Source organism: Canis lupus, chromosome 16 (genome assembly GCF_048164855.1).
Source record: "Canis lupus baileyi chromosome 16, mCanLup2.hap1, whole genome shotgun sequence".
Classification (NCBI taxonomy): Eukaryota; Metazoa; Chordata; class Mammalia; order Carnivora; family Canidae; genus Canis; species Canis lupus.
The window spans coordinates 4,699,655-4,722,872 of NC_132853.1; the positions used below are offsets into that span (position 1 = coordinate 4,699,655).

A 23,218-nucleotide genomic window follows, 5' to 3' on the forward strand; every position below is an offset into this window, starting at 1 on the left:
GACCTGAGGTGAAACCAAGAGTCTGACACTCAACCAACTAAGTTACCCAGGTGCCCCTATGATAGCTTTAAAAAAAAAAGATTTTTAATTTATTATTATTTAGATTTTTTATTTTTTATTTATTCATGAGAGACACAGATTGAGAGAGAGGGAGAGACACAGGCAGAGGGAGAAGCGGGCTCCCTGCATGGAGACTTGATCCCGGGTCTCCAGGATCACGCCCTGGGCCAAAGGCAGCACTAAACCGCTGAGCTACCTGGGCTGTTTTTTTAAAAGAGCTTTATTAAGATATAATTCATACACTATATAATTCACTCATTTAAAGTGTACAATGCAATGGCTTTTGGTATATTCAGAGTTGTGCAACGAGCCCTACAATCAATTTAGAACATTTTCATCACCTTAAAAAGAAACTCCCTGTCTTAGCCATTACCCTTAATTCTCCCCTTGCCCCCCAGCCCTAGACAAGCACTAATCTACTCTCTCTCTCTATAGATTTGTCTGTTCTGGACATTTCATATAAATGGAATCATGTGATCTGACTTCTTCCACTCAGCATGTTGTCATGGTTCATCCATGTTGTAGCATGGATCATCACTTCATTTCTTTTTATATTTCATTGCATAGATATGCCATATTTCATTTATCCACTCATCAGTTGATGGACATTACATTATTTCCTCTTCTTGGATATTATGAATAACGCTGTTATGAACATTTATGTACAAGTTTCTCTATGGATGTATGTTTTCATTTGGGCATGTCTCTGAGAGTGGAATTACTGGGTCATATAGTAACTCCAAATTTAACCTTTTAAGGTACTGCCAGGCTGTTTTCCAAAGTGGCTGCACCATTTTACATTCTTACAAGCGGTGTATGAGGGCTCCAATTTCTCCACTTCCTCGCCAGCTCCATTATTGTCCATCTTATTTGTTTTAGCCATCCTCAAGGGTGTGAAGTGGTATCTCATTGTAGTTTTGATTCACATCTCCCTGACTTTTATTTCTTTTTTATAGTTTCTCTTTTTTTCCTCCCTAAGCTTTAGGATATGGGAACCAAATCTTTCCATACTCTGATGTTACTTCCAAGTGAATCTGAAAATTGCCGAAATGATGTTCTCCATGTCTGTGTGCCCAAGAATCAATCAGAGTAAGGCAGGATGAAGGAGCTTCCTACTGTGCTTCTGGACTTCCAGGGTTTCACAGACCTGGCTTGACGGTCTTTGCAACTTGTTACCTGTGCGACTGGAATCAATTAATTTAACCTCCCATCTCATAGTGCCTGGCGCAGAGTAAAAGATGTGGGAGCGGGGAGACAAGAGACAGGCTCATTTCCCCACTTTACACTCGTGTGGTCTCGGGCAAGTCCCTTCACCTCGTGGGGCCTTATTTTGCCCACCTGCAAAGTAAAAGGGTAGGACCCCAGGCTCTCTGAGGTGTCTTCTGGCTCTGACGTTCTGTGTTCTATGCCTACCTCTCGGTTGTAAAGAATGAGCACTACGGTGATGCTCTCACAAAACCATTTTTTGTTCAAAACCGTAAATCCTAAGTAGGGATTTCAAGGGGGAAATTGTACGAGGCCTGGAGAGATGTACGGGGAATAAGATGCACTATTTCTAGGAAGAAGATGGGCGTGGCAGGGCGCTGAGAGGGGTGTGCGGGCCGCGGAGCATCCTCACAGGCTGAGAGGGCGTCCCCGCCTAGAGCCGAGGCCGAGGCCAGCGAGGACCAGGGCTGCAGCGGCTGCGCACTGGCGCGCCCAGCCGGCCGATTTGCGTGTCTCCGCCTCTGCGACGAGCTGATTGGGAGGATTGGTCGGGCGCCGCACGCCGATTGGCTGCGCGGCCCGCCGCTCAGGCCCAGCAGCGGACGGTTCCTACTGCGGCTGGGTACCGGCTGCGCTCCCGCGTCGGCCCGCGCTCCAGCTGCGCCTGGCCCGGCCCCGGCCCGGCTTGGCCCGGCCCTGGCCTCCGAGCGAAGGCGCCGCTGCCGCCTGGGCCGCTCCCAGGGCCATGAGGAGGCGGCAGCAGCCACTGCGGCCCGCGTCAAGGTGACCGGCCGGGACTGCGGCGGCGGCGGCGGCGGCGGCGGCGGCGAGAGCGGGCGGTGAGAGGAGCGGCCCGCGGGGCGGGGCGGGGCGGGGCGGGGCCCTGAGGGCCGGGCCGCGGGGAGCTGCAGGTGCGGGGGGGCGGGACCCGGAGAGGCCGCTGGGCCGGGGAGGGGCCTCGGGGCGGGAGGCGGGGCCAGGGGGCCGGGGGGTGCGGGCGGGTTCGGGGTCGCAGGGGGCCGGGCCGGGAGCCGTAGGTGGGCTGGAACGGGCGGGCTTGGTCGGAAGGGCCGCAGGTGTGGGCGCCGGCCGCAGGTGCGGGGGCGGGGCTGATGGAGCCAGTTGGGCGGGGCCGGGGGACCTCGGATTTGGCTGTGGGAGGGGGCTGCGAGGTGAGCCCGAAGCCGGAGAGCCCGGGCCTGAGGAAACCTGCAGGTGCAAAGGGCGGGGCCAGGGAGACCTGCAGGGGCGGGGGGCTGGGGGCGGGGCCCCGAGTGGTTGCAGGCCCGGAAGCGGCGCCCCAGGTGAGGAGCGCGCGGAGGGTGCGTGGTCCGTGGAGACGGGAATGTAGCTCTCCGTTGTCCAGGGGGCTTTGGGGTGAGCGCAAGAGCTCTGGGCTCTCTTAAGATTCTGGAGGCTTCGAGGGTTGCTCCTGGGCCAGAGCGGCCGGCCAGGCCAGCCTGTGCCTCTCCTGGGGCTGACTTGCGTCTCTGCCGCCCAGGTTTTCAGGCTGCTGGCTTCTCCGATGCCACGCTGTGCCTTAAGTGGGGCGCGTCGTTTTTCATTTCTCCGGGGTTTTCTCTGTTGCTGTTGCCCAGGGCAAGCTTCGATTGCGGCCGGCGTTGGCATCCATTCGATGATCAGAGAGGTTGCTTCCTGGAAGAGTAGTTAGTGTGAAGCTTGGAGGGCCCTGGTGGCAGATGCTGCTGCAGATCTTAGCAATGGCAGTCTCCAAAAGATTGACATGGCAGCCCGGCGAGGGGAAAGAACCAGGAATGAGGGTTCAGAAGCTTTCGCCTTTGTGTCACCCCTGGAGAGTCTTCCACCTCTCCGTGCTTTGTGTCTTCCTTTGCAAAACGAACATCTGAGGATCGTGCTTCCTGCCTTGTGTGCCTCCCAGGGGCCTCGTGAGGATAGGATGGAAAAATGCTTACTGAGCAAATCGTGGTGTAAAGTTATGAATCTCTGTCCTCTTTGGGGATGGGGAGGCTGGACTCAGGGACTGGGGGTTTAAAGAAAAGGGTATTTCTAATTAGCAAACCATTTTCTTATTTGAATTTGGGATGAGGTTTGTGGCAGAGAGTCCCCAAAGGACAGTCTCAGATGTGACTCGGATTAAGACCTCTGAGGGAGCTGTGGCAGGGAGCAATGGCAGGTGGAAAGTGAGGAACATTTCATTGTTTGCTGACCTTTAGGCCCCACCCCCCATTGAGGACTCTGACCTGGATCATAAGTCTTAGACTTGAGCCTTATGGAATTCCCCCCTCCCCAGCCAAGTAGGAGCTCTGATTTTACCACATTCCGAAAGGGAGACACTAAATAGAAGGGAATGTGAGAATTGAGAATTTCATAGCTTCCTACAGGGGCAGAGAGAAGACTTAATCAAGGTGAGAGGGCTCCATCCTCTCCAGAAGATGTCTTGTACCCATGTGTATGACCTTTTGGCACCCAGTACCTCTATTCACTAGCAATTTGATCATTCCAAACTGTCATTTCTCCTACCCGCATTGCATGGACAGAGAGAAGGCAGGAGGAGGCTTCTCCTGCACTGGGCTGTGTTTTTCTTTATTTTAGAGGCTATGAAGCTTTTGGAGGCCAACCACCATGGTGCTGGCCTCTCTCACTATCATTCAGCTGGTCTGGTGGTGAACCAGTGACATCATGGGGATGGTGTCTCAGGGGTGGTTCCTTACTGGGGCCTGTGCTTGTGTGGCAGGTGCCCAGAGGGTCTAGAAGCAGTATTGGCAATGTTCCTTTCTGTCCTGGCAGAAACTGTATAAGTGGTTCTCAGAGATTGCTGCCTTCTGGATAGCCTCTGTGGGTGAAAAGGAAAGCCCATCTTGGTGGCACACAAAAGTTAGAACATGCATTGAATAATAAAGAGATTGGCTTTTTGATTGTTATTATTGGAGTGACAACACCCAGAGTTGAGAGAGAAACTTCATTTAATGGAAAATATTAAGGCTCTCTGTGATATGGCCCCAGTTTACCTTTTTTAAAAAATATTTTATTTATTTATTTATTTATTTATTTATTTATTTATGAGAGAGAGAGAGAGAGAGAAGCAGAGACACAGGCAGAGGGAGAAGCAGGCTCCATGCAGGAAGCCTGATATGGGACTTGATCCCGGGTCTTCAGGATCAGGCCCTGGGCTGAAGGCGGCAGCTAAACCGCTGAGCCACCCGGGCTGCCCGCCAGTTTACCTTTTTATCTTTAAAAGATTTTATTTATTTATTTATTTATTTATTTATTTATTTATTTATTTATTTATTTATCTATCTATCTATCTATCTATTCATTCATTCATTCATTCATTCATTCAAGAGAGAGGGTGTGTGAGTGGGGGGAGGGGTAGAGGGAGAGGGAGAGAATCTCACGCCGACTCCACGCTGAGCGTGGAGCTCTCCGGACCCTGAGATCGTGACCTGAGCTGAAATCAAGAGTCAGATGCTTCACCAACTGAGCTACCCAGGCTCCCCCACCCCTCCCTGCAGACTGCCTTTTTAAATTGATTTTCCTGTTGAGTATGGAGGGTGAAGGTTCTGGCTTGGAAGTCACACAGGTCTGTGTAGGAAGCCTTATGCACCAGTTTCTCAGCTTCTCAGGGCTTTGTTTTCCTTGTTTGTGGAACAAGGGTGATCATGCCCATCTTGAGAGGTTATGAAGAATAAATGACACAGGATATGTGAAAGCACCTGATAATTCAGTCACTAATGTTAGGGCAAGGCACTAATGTTAGGGTCCATTTCTTCCCTCTCTGTCTGTGTATCTTTCAACATAAAAGAACAGCATGAAGCATGTAGGGAGAGCAGGACGGTAATCCTGAAGCCTTCACTTATGTAACGTTGAACAACTGCTTTCCCCAGAACTCCATTTTCTAGGCTGAATAAGAATGGTGTTAGACTACAAACATGAAGGGTGGTCCTTGCTCTGGCATTCTTCTCATTAGCATGCTGTCCATATTTTCCTGAAAGGCAGGAGGGAAGAAACTAATGACCTGCTGTTTAGTCCTTTAAAAAAAAAAAATCTGTCTAGTACTTTGCCTAGCACACAGTAGATGCCCATTCAGTACTTGTTGAAGGAACAGATGAAGGAGTTCAGGAAGGTGTGGCAAATTATCCCTGCTGCTTATATGTATGTTGTATCTCTATCTTAGAAATTCTGAAAAAAAACAAAAACAAAAACAAAAAAAAGAAATTCTGTTGATTTATTTTCAAAAACATTTGCAACATTAGTGAAATTGGTGAACCTCAGCATGAAAGACAAAGGCTGTTGCCCAGTCCTGTTTTACCACATATTAAGTTCATCCAGTTTTTGTTCATAAGCATACATTCTTCATGGTTGCAGTTGTATGTATGCGAGCATTTGGGAGAGGCCTGGCAAAAAGTGGTGTTTTTAAATGGTGTTTTTGATCTTTTTTTTTTTAAGAAGTTAAAAAAAAAAATACCACACATGAATTCTCTTTTTAAAGGCAAGTAGTTGGGATCCCTGGGTGACTCAGCGGTTTAGCACCTGCCTTTGGCCCCAGGGCGTGATCCTGGAGTCCTGGGATCAAGTCCCACATCGGGCTCCCTGCATGGAGCCTGCTTCTCCATCTGCCTGTGTCTCTGCCTCTCTCTCTCTCATGAATGAATGAATGAATGAATGAATGAATAAATAAATAAATAAATAAACATTGGAAAATGTTCCAATTGGTACATACCAGTTCCTCCTTAATAAATTTTTTTTTTTTTTAAAGCTCTTGGGTATTTTAAAAAAAAAATTTTTTTATTGATTTATGATAGTCACACAGAGAGAGAGTGAGGCAGAGACACAGGCAGAGGGAGAAGCAGGCTCCATGCAGTGGGAGCCCGACGTGGGATTCGATCCTGGGTCTCCAGGATCGCGCCCTGGGCCAAAGGCAGGCGCCAAACCGCTGCACCACTCAGGGATCCCGTATTTTTTTTTTTTTAACATTTTTTATTTATTTATAGAGATACACACAGAGAGAGAGGCAGAGACACAGGCATAGGGAGAAGCAGGCTCCATGCAGGGAGCCTGATGTGGGACTCTATCTGGAGTCTCCAGGATCACACCCTGGGCTGGAGGCGGTGCTAAACCCGCTGAGCCACCAGGGCTGCCCAATAAATGTTTTTGACTGATGTTGTAAGCACAGTTTGGTCTGTGTCTCCCAGCCCCCCCTCCCCCCAATGATGTTTACTCAGTAATGGTTAGCAGTCATTGTTTAGAGGAGTAGCAAGGGACATCCCTTGTTCTTTTCTAGGAAACAAATGGCTTTGGTCTCATTGAACAATAGATTACAGGCAATCCGCATATCTGGATGCTAGGCAGATGACAGAAAGAGAAAGGAAAAGGGATTTGTTTACTAGTAATTGAAAACTGATTTTCCATTCAACCCTTGATTCAGAGTTCAGCTGTTACTTACTGGCTGTCTGACTTGGGACAATCTACCTAATCTTTCTGAATTTCACTTTCCTTATGTATAAAATGGCTGATGATAATAAAATCTGCCCTTTGAGGTTTTTGTGCAGAGAAAATGAGATCATGCATACCAAGTACTTGCAGGGATAGCAGATTGTAGTAGATACTCAAGAGGGGGTAGCTGCCTTGTTATTAGTAACCTGACATAGACTCTTTTATTCTTTGTCAGTTAGATATTTACTGGGCAGTTGAGGGTGAGCTGTGGACAGTGACCAAAGTCCTTGGCTTTGAGATGCCCACATACTATGCAGGGAGATAGGCACACAAGCCACTGATTACAGAACAATATGATAGGCCCGATGTTGGGGCTGTGAGCAGTATGGGGGTCATGGAGGCAGGAAACAATGATTTCACCTTCCATGATTTGGGAATGGCCTCCCCCTCCTTTGTAAAGCCTACTCTCTTCTTTTAGGCCCATGTGACCACTCTTGTTTCTGTTCCCTTGACTTTCATTGTGTGCCTGCCTTGATCGGAGTATGCATTGTATTATAGCATGCACTGCGTTGTCTGTGGTTCTTCCTTGCACAGGGAAACTCTCCTGATTTCTTTGCTGCTGAGACTTCAGGGTAGGTTCTTTGTGCCTATTGTGATGGGCCTCTCCTCCATCATGGCTATTGACATGCTCTTATTGATAAGAATATATTGACAAGCTCTTATTGATAAGCTGTTAGGTCTTTGGTGAAACATAGTCTTTGGGCTCTATTCCTTTACTTTTCAGGTATTTGAGTGCTGACTCTGAGACAAGAATGTGTTGTGCCATATATTAGCTATAGGCTTTGGGTGTGGCTGGTAATACTTGTCCAAAAAATCTTGGAGGTGAGAGAGGAAAGAAATATTTCTCCAGATACTCCAGGATGAGAGGGGGAAGCAGAAAAAAAAAGACAACTCTAAAAATGAACTGCTCATACTTGCTGAAGCCTACCTTGCCTTTCCTCAGATGTCTGCCTGTTCATCCTTCCCTTAAGGTGGGTTGTGGAGGAGCAGGCTCAAGGGAGCTGAGTAGATAGATGTTCTGTAGATTTTGACCAGGGGTAGTGGGCAGCTGTTTGGGTTGGCTTCTGTGAGGAGCATCCTGGGGCATTTCTAGGGCCACTTTCTTAAAAGGAGGGGGGCTTTACTTCCTTTATGTGAACATTCACTCCCCAGCCTTGCTGGGTTCCTGCTTTGAGCTTTCCTTGCTGTATGCTGGGCATATGGAGGTGAAAGGGTTCTGTCCCTGCCTTTGAGAAACTCATAGTTAGTGGAAAAGTCACATGCAAGCAGAAAGTGGCTGGACGGCAACTATGACAGAAGACTTGAATGAAGTGGCTAAGCAGATTAATGCTCTGGAGCCAAGCAGACCTGGGTTCAGTTTCTGGTTCTTTCATTACAGAAGGCCGTGGGCAAGAGTCTCCCTCTCTGTGAGTCTTGGTTTACTGGTTTGTAAAATGGGGATAGCAGTGTCACCTAACTCAAGACTCTTTTTGAAGATTCTGTGAAATGATGCAGTCTGGCGATCAGCACGGTGCCTGAGAGAAAACTGATGTGTAAGACTGCTCACATGTTATCCATGGTTCTTTGGGAGCACTGAGAAGCACCTTTTTGGCTGTTTTCTCTGGGTTCTAGTAGTAGTGGTAATGGTGCTAATGGGTTGGTGACAGTGATGTCCATGGTGTCCGAGAAACCAGCTCTGTAGTCACAAAGTGCTTAAGGAGTTCCTAGGACAGTCCTCATAGGCCCTGATGACTCTAGGCTATGGGTTTGTCTGTGTTTCCTCCACCTTTTTCACATGAACTCTTCTCAAAGATGGTTTCCCTCCCAGTACCATTGTGAGCACCTACACTTTGGATCACCTACACTGATCAATTCCACGACTTTTCCCCAAGGGGAGGCACATGCGAGGCTTGTTTCATGTGCACTTATGGAGGAGAGCAGAAGCCATGAAGACCCAGATGATGGCACATCATCCCACGGTTTTTCTACAGAGCTTTTGTTCTTTTTGTTCTTTATAGGAGATTTATCTCCTGACATCAGAGTGATGGATAGGATAGACCTTAAAGTGCAGACTCAGGCCAGTGTGGGTCTAGGTCCTGACTCTACCACTCACAACCGTGGTGGCTTTGGGCAAGCGACCATTTCTCTGTTTCCTCATTGGTACGGGAAGTGTGATGGTACTTACCTCCTTGATTCCTCAAAGGCTTCGAGGAGATGTTGCAGAATCATCATCTTAGCATAGTGTTCACACATTAGGAACACCCAGTTATTGTGAGCTAGAATCTCTTTAGCTATTGTTAGCTATTTAGCTATTTAGCTATTGTTAGAGGGCTTGTAGGATGCTTTTGGGGAATATTAATTTACTGCCTGTGGAAGTTATGTGAGTTATTGCACAAGGAATATCTTAAAACTCAGATGTCCTTGGTGACAGAGGCTAGTAAGAGCACTCAGAGCTCAGCCTTTGTTGGGACTGCAGATACAGGCCTTGGCTCCCACAAAAGCAATTGACTGCTGGTGAGGGAGAGGATGGAGTCACCCTGAGGGTGGGCCCTGTCTCTGGCTGGTACAGGAAATATATGCTGCTTTCCCAAGTTCTTTCTGTCTCCTTCCTTGTTGTGTGATTCCATGTAAATAGAGGGTCTTTTCTATGAACTGATACAACAATATACTTTTCCTCTTTAGGATTTAAATATTTTTATTATAAGGTTTTATTTGAAGGTTTAACACAATTAGTTGAGTAATCAGAAGAAATTTAGATGTTTGGGCTCAACAGTCAAAAGTTTTCTTTGAAAATCATCTTATTAAAGATGAAAGAAAGATTAATGAATGTAATTAAATTCTTGTTTATTGAATACAGTCATTCTCACTCTTGTATAAGCTTGATAACTAGGTCAAGAGAAATCTGTGGTTTTGATACATTTCTGAGTAATTAAATATTTATGGAAAACAAGTTAATAAATTCAGGAGAATATGCTGTGTGTCTCTTTTTGTGGCAGTAAAGTTTGTTATGTGGAATTAGTGACTTTTCACTATTTTGAGATATTTCTTATTTTGTGTGCTTTCTGTAGCTGTGCTTTGTTTTATTTTTCCTCCAGGCACCATATCTCCAAAACTTTTGGCCCACTAGCATTTATAGATTGTTCCCCCACAGGCTCTTGTAGCACACTGCTGTAGCATTAATAACACTGTGAGAGTGATGATGACTTCCTGGTGACACCCCGCCCCCCACCCCCACCAGATTTTGTAGAGAAAGAGCCTGCATTTGTTCTTGCCATATCCTGGGCCTAGCCCAGGGCTAGTATAAGGCAGCCAGAATGATCTGATTATGTCATTTCTTCTGCGTAAAACCCTTTGGTGGCTTGTAATTTCTTTTAGAAAAAAGACCAAATCATTAGCGTGGCCTGCAGGGTATAACGATATGCTCTGTGGTGGAGAGGTTGGTGATGTCTGTCTCCTATAATGCAATGTAATGCAGTCCTGTCAGATCATGGACTAGGGCTGATTTGCTCATCATTGAGTCCTTAGTGCCTGGCATAGCATCTGGCACATAGTGGGTACCCCACAAATGTTTGTTGAATGAACAAATGAAGTAAATGGTGAGTGTCCAGTAAGTGATTTGAGTCTATAAAATGGGATGGTTGTTGGATCTGAGGTCCCTTCATTATAAAATATCTCAACACTTTACAAAGTCTCTTGACACCTTTATAGTGATTCTAGCAGGGCAGTCTTTGAGGTGCAGAGGAGAAAATGGAAGCTCAGGGAGGTTTAATAGATTGCTCAGGATGTGGCTGTGGGAGAAGCTGAGGGTTCCTCTAGGGTCTCTTCTCACATCCGTGCTGCTTCAAGGTGTGGTTTCTGACACTGGAAGAGCCATAGGGGAGATAAGGAAATAGGAATTCATTGAAAGAGATACTTGTGATAGTTTCTCTTGGTTTTAGTTATTTTAATTGCCTGATAATTGAACTTAAGGAGTTCAATTTGGAGTTGATGGGTTTAAGGTGTGGTTTCATTCTAGGGTCTAGGGAAACCCTGATCTCACTTGTAAGTGGCTAAAGTACAGGAAGTAACTGATGCATGTACTGATTGGTTGACAACTAAGATTAGAATTTATTCTTGTTGGAAAGCTTTTTGATAAGATTAGAAGTTAGTTGATGATTGATATATAACACTCTTTTGCTTTTTCAAAAGATGCCAGGTTGCTCCTGTTAGCTCTCTACTTTATCTCTGGGTATACTGCTGCAGGGCTCTTTTGCATTGAGCACTGTTTTGGCTTTTGCCCTCATCAGATGTAGTCAGTCTATCCTGAAAGTTAGAGTGCATTGAGGCCACACTCCCACCTTGGGGCTGAGGGCAGGGACTTTGTCAGGGTTTCACACTCAGGTGTCCTGATTCCCCACCCAGCAAAACCTGTGGACTTCAGCACATTCACTTGCACATTGCACTTTCTAACAGCTGCCTGCAGGTCATATAATGTTGCACATAGACCGTGTCCATGAAGAAGCATTTATGTCTGATGAACACCTCTGCATCAAAGTCCTTTGTTGAGTCATCAGCGTGAGTGTGTGAGAAGAGGAACTAAGGCCTGACCTAAGTGTACAGCCCTGGGATCTGGTGGTGGTGACTGGCTGAGGGGAGACAGTGCCTCTGTGATCTGTTGACAATACGTGTATTGATCTTAGGGAGCTTCTTCATGATCTTGGGGGGTTCTCAAGGGCTGAATGATTCTTGGAACCTAGTTTTATCAATATAGCCAGTATCTTTGTGGAACAGAGAGAGCTGCATGGTATTATAGAAAAATCACCGCGTAGGGAGCTGGAATGCCATGTGTGTCAGTTTGCTCTGACACCTGCTTTCCAAGTAAACAGGACTATCACTGGTGTGTGCATCCTTTCTTCAGTAGGAAAACCCCAGTTTTATCTTTTATTTTTTAAAAGTAATCTCTCTGCCCAGTGTGGGGCTCGAACTCACAACCCCAAGATCAAGAGTTGTATGCTCTACTAACAGCCTACCAAGTGCCCCATGTAAGCCTCAGTTTTAAAATCCAAGATTGCTTTTTGTAGGTTGAGTCAGAGTGAAGAGAGCTGGATGATATGAAAGTATTGTAGCAGTAATGAAAGGCAGCATATTCCTTGTTCTTGGCTATCTTCCAGTTCGTCTGTCCATCCATCCATCCATCCATCCATCCATCATCCATCCAGTTCCGTTCAGGGCCTGCTGAGTGTGGGGTCCCAGTATAAGAAAAAGATGAATCTGATCCTTGCTATCTTTTAGTTCATAGTCTAGTAGCAAAGTTAAAGAAGTATAAAAATAAGTAAAACAACAATAGCAAACAAGTATAGGAAACATTAATTATAGCACTAACAATGGCTACAGGAATACAAGGTGCCTGGAGACAGTAAACAGGGTGGCTTTACTTGGTAGGAGGCCCAGAGTGGCTTCCCAGAGGAAAGATGAGTTGGACTTGACCAGGTGAAGAGGTGGCAGCTGCTGCATGGTCATAGTCCCCATTGGGGCAAGGGCAGGGTGGCAAATTGAGAGAGAGCCAGTGTGGCCGGAGTGCTGAGTGTTAGGGAGATGCTGCAAGGTTCATACCCTGGTGGTTGGTGATCACGGTGCTGTTTTCTTGATCTGTGCAGGCATTCCCTGATTAATTCTCTACTTGCTCACTCTTCTTTTTCAGAACTCCTATCTATTACCAAAAGCATCTATTTTTTTAAAGATTTTATTTATTTATTTACGAGAGACCCACAGAGAGAGGCAGAGACAGGCTGAGGGAGAAGCAGGCTTCTTGTGGGGAGCCTGATGTGGGACTCGATCCCAGGACCTGGGGATCATGACCTGAGCTGAAGGCAGAGCCACCCAGGTGCCCCAAAAGCGTCTATTATTGAAACAATACCTGCTATGTTTTCCAAGATAGCAGGTGGCTTTATTTTTATTGCTTTAAAGATTGGTTGCTTCCTTTGCTTCTTGATCTCATGAGCGGTTTTCATTCATGAAGTAAACATCCACTGTGCATGCAAAGCATGACTCTGCAGGCTTTGCCCTAGGAGCCCACAGACCTGACAGAGAGGAGTAAATAAATGATGATGATGCTGTGTCTGGGGTGGAAAGCAGTGGAAATGGAAGCTAGTGGGGTGGAATCAAACTCACAGGATTTTAAAGAGAGATCTTCAGTTTCTCAGGTGAAGAGGGACATGGGAGAGAAAGCAGACAGTGGGGAGAGAGCATGCCGAATCTCAGGAATGCTGAGCCAAGTGTGTTGGAGGGTGAGGCTAGTGAAGACAGGGAGGAGGAGCCTGCCAGAGATGAGATCGGAGAGGTGGTTTGGGGTCAGTACTCAGAGGGACTTGAAGGCAGTGCTTGGGACTTTAGATGTTATCCTGTGGCCAGTGGAGAATCATTCCAGAGTTGCAGGAAGAGGGAAACACTGTCAGTTATGATCCTTGTATAGAGGATGGTTGGTGTGGGAGGAGATGGTATGTGGAAGATGAGTTCAGGACTTTGTCCCTGAACCTGACCATGGGGATGGAGAGGAAGAGGCATGTTCGAGAGAAACTGAGGTAGAGGCCTCCCTCTTTACAAATTTTGCGGATGGGAGGGCAATGTCAGGGTTTGTCACTTTAGTGATGTGAGGGGCTGGGCCAGTCACAGAGATAAAGAAGAGGAAGCGGGTATTGGGTTGAGGAGAAGTAGTGAATCCAGGTTTGGCAATAGCCGAACTAAGTTTAGGGTACCTGTGGGATAGCATTTGGCAGCTGGCCTGCCAGTCTTAGACTCAGACTAATGCTCTGGGCCAGAGCACTGGTTCTCAGTCTTTGGAACATCAGAATCCTCTGTGGTATTTGGGAGAGAGAGACCAGTCATTTATATGTTGCAGTTTTCACAGGTGATTCCAGTGCCCCACCAGTCTAGAGAGAGAGAGACAGACTTGGGGTCATCCTTATAGCTGGCCCTGGAAGGTTCTACTGAGCAGAAGATCCTGGCTGGAGTGCTGGGGAGCATCAGCATGAGGGGTAGGGCATAGTGCAAGGCCAGAGAAGGAGCAAGAGAAGGTTTCAGTGAGGAAGGAGGTAAAAAAGGAACATTCTTCTTAGATAGGAAGATGAGGATATGGACATTGGTGGGTGGGGCATCCCTTCCAGCTCTCTCTCTGCAGGGCCTCTGCCCCTTCCCCATGAAGCTGGGTACTCCAGGGCCTCCCACTGACATGCTTATTTTCACTAATGCTGGAGCCAGTCTCACATGAGAGAGATCATTTTAGTTACCTTTTTTCTGTGTGCAAAAGACTAAGGGATGCTCTTGGCTCCAGCCAGTATCTCAACCCTTCAGCTTCCCGGAGGACCTTCTTGAGCAGCCTATTCATGCCTTATAGGTTTTTTTTTTTTTTTTGGTCTGAAATCTTTGGCTTCTGAAGCAGGAAAGTTGGGGATCCATCCAAAGTTCTGAGGTTCAGGATGGGTCAGCAACGTTGGTGGGAAGAGTGTGTGTCTAGATCCTACAAAAGGGAGATATCAGAACTGTGGGAGGAAGTCCTGGGAAGATGATAAAACCATGCAGACTGGACTAAGGTGGTGTTAGAGCCCTGTGACTGATGCGTGCATCCTTGGTCCCCTAATGTATCCTGAGGTTGGGTAGCAGGTCAGAGCCTGTTATACAATCTCCAGAACTTATAGATGGGTCTTGTGTTAGGTTAGGACTCATGGAGGGGTCCTAAATTGGCAAAAGTGGGAGTTTGTCCCCCTGGTAGGCCTGAATACCTGACTGAGGTCAGCTTCCAGAACCCAGTGAAGAGCCTTTAATCTGAACGAGCCAAAAAAAAAAAAAAAAAAAAATTCTGAACGAGCCAACAAGAATCTGCCATATGATTCCACATGTGTCTTTAAGGATTTCTCTGAAGTGCTCGCTTCGGCAGCACATATACTAAGGATTTCTCTGAACCCAAAGACAGGGGCAGAGACCTGGTTGGCACTGGCCCTGGTGCTGAAAACCACAGCTGAGGGATGGGGAGAAAGAATCTGAGATAATTTGAGGGGAGTAGCTGTCCTTAATATCAGGGTGCCACTGCGGTATGAAGCCATTTTCCCCTTAGGAAAGGAAAAAAAAAAGAAAAGATTAATGTTCACTGAGTTTAAAAACTTCAATGCTTAGCAAAAAGAAGGGAACAGGTGAGTGGATGGGAGTATGTGTACCAGTACAGAACATAAAACACCACTCAACTTTCGTGGGATGGAACATAGAGAAATGGTTCAGAATTTAGAGCTGACTGAGCTGGGTTCAAATTCTACATTTGCCAAGGATGCACTACCATAGCCAGTGAAGATGCTGTTATGGATGGTGTATCCTTGGGTAAGTTACCTACCTTTTGGAGCCTCACTCACTAGGGTGAGTTTTCTCACTTTATAATTCTTAAAAAAGATTTATTTATTTGAGAGAGAGAGAATACATGAGCAGGGGGAAGGGCAAAGGGAGAGGGAGAAGCAGACTGCCCTCTGAGCCAGGAGCCTGATACAGAGCTCAGTCCCAGGACACTGGGGATTATGACCTGAGCCAAAGACAGACGCTCAACCCACCAAGCCACCCAGGTATTCCGAGTTTTCTAACTTTAAATGGGTGAGATAACAATGCCCAGCTTAGATAATTATTGTAAGGACTCAGTGGTATATTAGTACGGGGAGGGTGCTTAACAAAGTATCCGTCACGCAGTAATGGTTCAATGAATGACAGTAATAATTTTGGTGATGATGATGGTACAATCTTTGTGAGAGTACCTCTGTAGATACCTGTGCTGGACTGAACCCACCACTGTAGTACGTGTGTGACAGAAAGAAGAACTTAAGCAAAACTCGGTTCAGCTGTGTGAATATCACCATATGGGAGGGAAGGCCAGATCCACTGGTAAAGATTCAAACACTGAGAGGGTAAGTTTGACAATGGAGAATCACAGAAACATTACTTGAAAGGAGATGAAACAGCACTAAGCCCACGAGCCACGATCAAAGTTCGGTTGGCTATGAAGAAGAGAGGCAAGAGGATCTGGATCAACAATTAGAGGAGATAAGGACAGAGTAGCACACTAGCTTTAGTCTTTAGTGATGGTTTAGATTTGTGTCACCTCTTCTATCTCCCTGAATATTTTGGTGGGTATTGGGGGAGGTGGCATTAGAGATTATTTACTTGATGTTTGTGTGTTAATTAGTCTCATTTTTACGACTAGACTTGTTATTGAGTAGCCTCTTATTAAATGCTTTTTTATGGATAGGATGAAAATCATTAGGTTGATAAGCAATCATTTAATTTCTGCCTCTTTTCGGGGAAGTCTGAACACAGTACTAGTGACAATACCAAGTCTCCAAATGTTGACAATTCCAATGAGATAGTCTATAAGATTTGACAAAATAGTGATATTCATCTGGAAAAATAAATTGGTAAAAACATTAGAAAACTTTTTAGGGCAATGAAATGGCCTTCATTCTTCTAGATTCATGTTTATTTCAACAAATATTTGAGTTTGTCTGCTATGTGTGAAAACAGTGCAAGACCTTTTTTTGGGGAAATATAAAAATAGATACCAATTGGATATCTTTTGTGATATATATTCTCTCTTTAAAAATTTTTTTTTGTTACGATTTTATTTATTTATTCATGAGACACACACACACACAGAGAGAGAGAGAGAGAGAGAGAGGCAGAGACACAGGCAGAGGGAGAAGCAGGCTCCATGCAGGGAGCCCGACATGGGACTTGATCCCTGGTCTCCAGGATCATGCCCTGGGCTGAAGGTGGCGCTAAACCGCTGAGCCACCTGGGCTGTCCTACATATTCTCATATAACCCTATCTTTCTCCTTATGAGGGAACTATTTCTGTAGTTTGGGGTACAAGTGACAGAAAACTAAAATAACAAAGACATGAATAAGATGGAAATTTCTCTCTTATGTGTGAGAAGTCAGGAGGTAATTAGCTCAGGGTAGTTATAGAGCCTACATGGTCAGAGACTTGGGTTCCTTCTATCTTGTTCCATTATGAGGCTATCTTGGAAATGGCTTCTAAGTCTGAGGTCATTTCAAGACCCGAAATGGCTGCTGAAGCTCTAGTTTTTGTATCGGCATTCCAGCCTTTGAGGGCCACTTTCCATGACACTTCTTGCATACCATTGGCCTAATCTTGCCATATGGCCACACCCAGCAGTAAAGGAGGTTGAGAAATATAATCTATATTCAGGGAAACCATGTGTCCATCTAAAAACCAGAATTTCTGTTACTAAAGAAGGAGAGGAGGGTGGCTATTGGCCAGCCTCACTAATACTGGCTCTATTTAACAGATGTGGAGTCTCAGAGTAGTGGAGATTCGCTGGGTACATATGGCTGATAAATGGTCGAGCCTTCACAACTTATTATAAAGCAATAATTTATTAATTTCATATGGTGCTTGGGTAAGAGCAGTTAAATAGACTGGTAAAGAAGTGATTTCTTTGCTAACTTGCATAGGAGCTTAATTCATGAGCCACCGGGAGTTACACAATAACAAGGGAAGGGATGATTATTACATTGTTGGGACATTTGGCTTTCAATGCTGGAAAGAATTGGTAAGCTTGACCTTATGTTGCAGTGGAAACTCCAGATGAGTTTGAGTGAAAGGACAAAACCTGGAGGTAAAGACAGGAAGATGTATACTGAGCTGTGTTGTGGGATCTAGGAGAGATGAACTATAGGACTCAGGTTAGGAGGAGTTAGGAGGCAAAACTTTTCCTGTTTACTTTCTTTTTTTATGTGGAATGCATGAGTCCCAGACAAAGGACTTTATTACTAGCATAAAAAACATCACTGTGTATGTCCATTTCCCTTCCTCCACATCCCATGGGGGTGATGCCATGTGCTGTGCTTCTGTGTCACAGCTGGAAGCACTGATCTGGGGGACCTGCTGCTTTATAGCAGGCAGTAAGCAAGCCTGCTTTTCAGCCCTGAGGGAGATGTTGTCTCATCCCTCCAGGCTGTTCACAGCAAGTACAGCCCTGAAAAATGGCTTGGGTAAAAGCTGGTCAGGACCTTGCATTCTTGGCATGCCCAGCAGGACATGTTAGAGTGCCAGAGACCATGAAGGAGTGAGTCCCCTAGCAGGTGGTTGCTGGGATTAAATGGGATAATGTTTGTAGAGTGTGTGTGCCAATAGGAAGCTCTCGAGCAGTGTTATCCCTTATAATATCTGTGGGCTCTGAAAATGGCCTTGTGATAACATAGTTATTACAGCATTTCCACTTGGTTTTCAGTGTTTAGACAAGACAGAAAATTCTGGAATTGACGGGATTCTGGGCAGACTGACAGGGAGAGAAAGGCTAACTCAATTGCTTGTGTATAGTTTCTGCTTCCTTGAATATGTTTTTTTTTTTTCTTGTATACATTTTATATCCAGTACCTCTCCAGAGCATGTACTCTGCTCGGTCTTAGTAAATCATAATTCTCTTCTTTCTTATGTATAATCAAATGTAGTCTATTTTTTGAGCTTAATATTTGTGGTTTGCTTGAATTTAAATAAAGTACACCGAGTTTTTCTTAAACAGGTTATTACTTTTTTTTAAAATTTTTATTTATTTATGATAGTCACACAGAGAGAAAGAGGGAGGCAGAGACATAGGCAGAGGGAGAAGCAGGCTCCATGTACCGGGAGCCTGACGTGGGATTTGATGCCAGGTCTCCAGGATCGCGCCCTGGGCCAAAGGCAGGCGCTAAACCGCTAGCCACCCAGGGATCCCAAACAGGTTATTACTTGTTTATACACATATTTAGCAAAATCCTTGATAATTGGTTCCAAATTAATGAAACTTTAAACCCGTATGACATATGGATATACCATACCATAAAAATGTAGAGCTTGGTGATGTTTAAAGATTAGCTTAACTTTCCAGTGTTATAGAAGAGGAAACTGAGGCAAGAGATGAGAAGGCAGCCACTGACGAGTGGTCCCAGGTGCTGAGTAACAGATGCAGTGCTGGGTCTTCACCCATGGCCCCGTCTGAGAAGCCTTGAATCCATTAGGGTGAATAGAGAGGGGACCAAAGAGAATCTTTCTACAATTTTTGAGTAAATATCAGGCCAGGCCTTACCTATCCTCATTTGAAAATGAACAAATAGGAAAAGAGCACTAGAGAGCACACACTGAAAGATCCACAGTATATAGGGAAATAAACAAGGCATGCAAGAGATAGAGGAAGAGCAAGCTTTGGGTAAAAGGTTTCCCAGCTTCAAGTGTCATCTTTTTTGTCCTCTCTGAGAAGTTCTAGTTGCTGTGAAAGGTAAGATGATGAGTCAACAGACGGAGATGAGAAAGGGGTTTGTGGATTCAAAGCACATAAGGAGATAAAGCACACAATGTTAGCGTCTGGAATTGTGGCACTGCTGAAAGCCAAGGAGTCAGGAGGAAGACAACCTGGTGCTCTCAGAAGGGATAAGAAAGCAACAGAGGAGACCCCAGATGTGGATAATGGACCAGATTGGAGACCAGAGCAAACGGCCTAGAAGGAAGCCTCAATTATTCTGAATGGAAGAAGGACCGATTCTGTAAATTATAAAGGTTCATGTCGAACCAGGCAAAATTAGCAAAAATTAGTTAACACTTGAAATATCCAGGTGAAATATTTTTTTAATTTCAAGAATAAGGGGAGGGTATTATTAGCATCCCGGCAGAAAGAAGAGGAAATCAAAGAAAAAAAATTAGCTAGGCTCAAACTTATCTACACGATAGGTGCCAGAGGGCAGTGGGGCAGTGCCCATTGAGTTCTGAGGGAAAAATGTAACCAAAGAATTTTATTCCAACCCAGTTTAAGTTCCCATTTCATGGTAACAGAAATTCTTTTCAGTTGTGCAAGAACATACTTTGTGTGTAGATTTTACTACATCCATGCATCATTCTGGGGAAAAAAAATCATTGGAAGGCATGCTCCTGTCACTGAGAGATGAATTAAAATAAAAGACCATCCATGGGCAAGGTCGAGAAAGAAAGGATTGACAGTGAGAGTAGGACCATTCAAGCATAAAATGATTTCAAAGTAATTGTTGTGATTATGATTATAAAGTATAATACAAATGAAATAATCATTGAGAAAAGATAAAACATGCAACCGTAGTTAACAGAAAAAGCAGGCATTCCTGCTTAAACCAGAGATCATGCACATGAGTACACTCTGTCCTCTAAAGAACTATACAAATATGAGCGATAAAAATTTGAAAGCAAGCTCTGTGCCCTCCAGTCTGCCTGGACATGTGTTTTCTAGCTAGTGAAATGCTATGCAGATATACATTATACCTGGGGCCACTTTTGTTGGGATTCCTCTGGGCTTCATCTTTTTGAACTGCCCTGGGGAGATTTGCTTGGCACCTTCATTTTTTTTTAAAGATTTTATTTATTTATTTGAGAGAAAGTGAGCATGAGCAGTAGGGAGGGGCAAAGGGAGAGGGAGAAACAGACTCACTGCTGAGCAGGGAGCCCAATGCAGGGCTTGATCCCAGGATCATGGGCCAAGCTGAAGGCAGCTTTTTAACTGAGAACCACCCAGGTGCCCCGGCACCTTTATTCTGTAGGAGGGCATATCACTGGTGGAAATGTAAAATGGTACAGGTTCTTTGGAAAATGATTTGGCAGTTTCTCAAAAAATTAAACATGAAGTTACCTTGTGACTTAATAATTCCGTTGCTAGGTGTGTACCCAAGAGAACTGAAAATAGATGCTTACACTAAAACTTGTACAGGCATTTTCATAGCAGTAGCAGTGTTATTTATGCTAGCCAAAAATGGAACAACTCAAATATCCATCAGTTAATGAATGCATAAACAAAATGTGTACATCCATACAATGGAGTATTCTTTAGCTATAAAAAAAGAATGAAGTACTGATTCATACTACAATATGGATGAAACTTGAAACATTCTAAAGAAACCAGACACAGAAGACCACCTGATTCTGTTTTTATGAAATGTCTAGAAGAAGCATAGAGACAGAAAGTAGATTAGTGGCTGCCAGGGAAATGGGGGTATAGGAGTGAGTGCTAATGGGTACAGGATTTCTTTTGGGATGAAAATGTTCTGGAGTTAGATAGTGGGGATGAGTGTACAACTTAGCAAGTACGCTAAAGCCTGTTGAGTTCTAAAGGGTCCATTTTTATGGTATGTAACTTATGTCTCACTTAAAAAAATAATCCTTTTCCTTATTATTAAATGTTAATTGTAGGAAAGTAAGAAAATAAAGAGAGACCAAAATTAAAAAGCATCCATCATCTCTCTTTTTTTGCTTTTTTTTTTTTTTAACATTGTTGACAATGTTATATTAGTTTTAGGTGTACAACATAGTGGTTAATGGTTTGACAATTCTGTACGTTACCCAGTGCTCATCGTAATAAATATAATTACTACCTGTCAAAATGCAGTGATATTACAATACTATTAACTGTATTCCCTATGCTGTACTTTTCATCTCCGTGACTTATTTAATACTGGAGCAATACTTTGTACCTCTTAATCCCCTTTATCTGTTTTGCTTGTCACCCACCTACTTCCCTCCTGGCAACCATCAGTTTTCTGTTTAAGAATCTGATTTGTTGGGCAGCCTGGGTGGCTCAGCGGTTTAGTGCTGCCTTCGGCCCAGGGTGTGATCCTGGAGACCCTGGATCGAGTCCCACGTTGGGCTCCCTGCATGGAGCCTGCTTCTCCCTCTGCCTGTGTCTCTGCCTTTCTCTCTCTGTCTCTCATGAATGAATAGATAAAATATTTTAAAAAATCTGATTTGTTTTGTTTTTTTTTGGTTCCCTACATGTAAGCAAAATCATATTGTATTTGTCTTTTTCTATTTAATTTCACTTCGCATGATACCCTTTAGGTCCATCCATGTTATCACAGATGGCAAGATACCATTCTTTTTTATGGATGAATAAAATTCCATTGTGTATATATGTATGCCATATTTTCTTTGTCCATTCATCTATCAGTGGACACTTGGGCTGCTTCCATATCTTGGCTGTTGTAAATAATGCTGCAACAAATATACGGGTTATATATCTTTTTCAATTAGTGTTTTTATTTTCTTTGGGTAAATACCCAGTAATGGAATTATTGGATGATATGGTATTTCTAGTTTTAATTGTTCAAGGAACCTCCATACTATTTTCCACAGTGGTGCACCAATTTACATTCTCATCAGCAGTGCCCAGGGGTTCCCTTTTCTCCACATCCTCACCAATATTTTTTTTTAAGATATTATTTATTTATTCATGAGAGACACAGAGAGAGAGGCAGAGACATAGTTAGAGGGAGAAGCAGGCTCCCTACAGGGAGCTCGATGTGGAACTTGATTCCAGGATCCTGGGATCCTACCCTGAGCTGAAGGCAGATGCTCAACCACTGAGCCACCCAGGCATCCCTCACCAACACTTGTTATCTCCTTTTTGATACTAGCCATTCTTCTGAGTGGCGTGAGGTGGTATCTCATTGTGGTTTTGATTTGCATTTCCCTGATGATTAGTGATGTTGAGCATCTTTTCATGTGTCTGTTGGCCATTTGTATATTTTCTTTAAAAAGATATTTATTCAGATCCCCTGCTCTTTTTTTTAATTTTTTTATTTTTTAATTTTAATTTTTTATTTTTTATTGGTGTTTGCCAACATATAGAATAACACCCAGAGCTCATCCCATCAAGTGTCCCCCTCAGTGCCCATCACCCAGTGACCCCCACCCCCCGCCCACCTCCCTTTCTACCACCCCTTGTTCGTTTCCCAGAGTTAGGAGTCTCTCATGTTCTGTCTCCCTTTCTGATATTTCCCACTCATTTTTCTCCTTTCCCCTTTATTCCCTTTCACTATTTTTTATATTCCTCAAATGAACGAGACCATATAATGTTTGTCCTTCTCCAATTGACTTACTTCGCTCAGCATAATATCCTCCAGTTCCATCCATGTCGAAGCAAATGGTGAATATTTGTCATTTCTAATGGCTGAGTAATATTCTCTTGTATAAATAAACCACATCTTCTTTATCCATTCATCTCAATGGACACTGAGGCTCCTTCCACAGTTTGGCTATTGTGGACATTGCTGCTATAAACATCGGGGTGCAGGTGTCCCAGCGTTTCACTGCATCTGTATCTTTGGGGTAAATCCCCATCAGTGCAATTGCTGGGTCGTAGGGCAGATCTATTTTTAACTCTTTGAGGAACCTCCACACAGTTTTCCATAGTGGCTGCACCAGTTCACATTCCCACCAACAGTGCAAGAGGGTTCCCCCTTTCTCCACATCCTCTCCAACATTTGTTGTTTCCTGCCTTGTTAATTTTCCCCATTGTCACTGGTGTGAGGTGGTATCTCTTCAATAAATGGTGCTGGGAAAATTGGACATCCACATGCAGAAGAATGAAACTAGACCATTCTCTTATACCATACACAAAGATAAACTCAAAATGGATGAAAGATCTTAATGTGAGACAAGATTCCATCAAAATCCTAGAGGAGAACACAGGCA

The 23,218-nt window shown here is 44.5% G+C and overlaps 1 protein-coding gene across 11 annotated transcripts in view; it reads left to right on the forward strand.

Annotated features, from left to right (window-relative positions):
• The first annotated feature begins 1,955 nt into the window (after positions 1 to 1,955).
• Positions 1,956 to 23,218, forward strand: part of RALGPS1 (Ral GEF with PH domain and SH3 binding motif 1) — a 294,614-nt gene continuing 273,351 nt past the window's right edge. For 4 of the 11 annotated variants that reach the window (XM_072777977.1, XM_072777976.1, XM_072777969.1 and 1 more), the window contains exon 1: positions 1,957 to 2,105. The gene's annotated coding sequence lies outside the window, so the exon portion shown is untranslated. Of the gene's footprint in view, positions 2,106 to 23,218 lie in introns of all 11 variants that reach the window. The other 7 variants (XM_072777973.1, XM_072777979.1, XM_072777971.1 and 4 more) reach the window with 6 other exon arrangements.